Below are 1393 nucleotides of genomic sequence, written 5' to 3' on the forward strand. Positions count from 1 at the left end.
AACGGCCCGAGATCACGTCTTGCAGGGGGTTGTCTAGCCTGACCTCAAGAGAGTCCCACTAGACTACCTGCTGGGGTGACATCTCATTGTACCTGCACGGTGAAGAAGTCTTGGCTCTACTCCTTTGCTCTGATTGCGTCGAAGCAGGCCTTGGTCATCTTAGGATAAACTCTGGCTGGCGGCGGCCGGCTGCTGAATGTTGTCTTACGGCAAGTCCCCCCGTGCCCCCCCGCGCGACAGACGGACGGCCCAGGCCCGACGCCTCGCCCACTATGTCCCGGCTCCGGCACGGGTGCGAGGCGAGGGTGGCCGCGTTTCCGGAAACAGCCCCTTGCTTACGTCACGGTTCATGTCGTTCTAATGGGATGTGTGTCAATGATCCTTTCGCACATTCGCCTACGAAAACCTTGCTTCTCCTTCCTCTAAATGATAAGGCTTAATGAACTTCTCAAACGTCGCCAGCGGCAAACCGCCAACGTCGCCGCGATCCGAAAACTTCACCGGATCATTCAATCGGTAGGAGCGACGGGCAGTGTGTACAAAGGGCACGGACGTAGTCAACGCAAGCTGATGACTTGCGCTTACTAGGAATTCCTCGTTGAAGATCAATAATTGCAGTGATCTATCCCCATCACGATGAAATTTCAAAAGATTACCCGGGCCTATCGGCCCAGGTGGTAAACTCGTTGAATTCATCAGTGCAGAGCGCGTGTGGCCCAGAACATCTAAGGGCATCACAGACCTGTTATTGCCTCAAACTTCCATGGCCTAGATGGCCATAGTCCCTCTAAGAAGTTGGCCACGAAGAGGATCCTTCGTGTAACTAGTTAGCAAGCTAAGGTCTCGTTCGTTAACGGAATTAACCAGACAAATCACTCCATCGACTAAGAACACCCATGCACCACCACCCATAGAATCAAGAAAGAGCTCTCAATCTGTCAATCCTTACTATGTCTGGACCTGGTAAGTTTCCCGTGTTGAGTCAAATTAAGCCGCAGGCTCCACTCCTGGTGGTGCCCTTCCGTCAATTCCTTTAAGTTTCAGCCTTGCGACCATACTACCCCCGGAACCCAATAAACTTTGATTTCTCATAAGGTGCTGGCGGAGTCATGAAAGTAACATCCACCAATCCCTAGTTGGCATCGTTTATGGTTGAGACTAGGATGGTATCTGATCGTCTTCGAGCCCCCAACTTTCGTTCTTGATTAATGAAAACATCCTTGGCAAATGCTTTTGCAGTAGTTCGTCTTTAATAAATCCAAGAATTTCACCTCTGAAAATGAAATACAAATGTCCCCAACTGTCCCTATTAATCATTACTTCGGTCCCGAAGACCAACACAATAGGACTAGAGTCCTATTGCGTTATTCCATGCTAATGTATTCAGAACATA

General features: G+C 49.9%; 1 pseudogene; it reads right to left on the bottom strand.

The window, feature by feature from the left end:
* Nucleotides 1-381: 381 nt before the first annotated feature.
* LOC147458590 (18S ribosomal RNA) lies at nucleotides 382-1064 on the bottom strand (annotated as a pseudogene; the record flags this gene model as incomplete).
* Between the last annotated feature and the right edge of the window lie 329 nt (nucleotides 1065-1393).

Source organism: Adiantum capillus-veneris, chromosome 5, assembly GCF_014529385.1.
Source record: "Adiantum capillus-veneris isolate H3 chromosome 5, ASM1452938v2, whole genome shotgun sequence".
In the NCBI taxonomy this organism is placed as follows: domain Eukaryota; kingdom Viridiplantae; phylum Streptophyta; class Polypodiopsida; order Polypodiales; family Pteridaceae; genus Adiantum; species Adiantum capillus-veneris.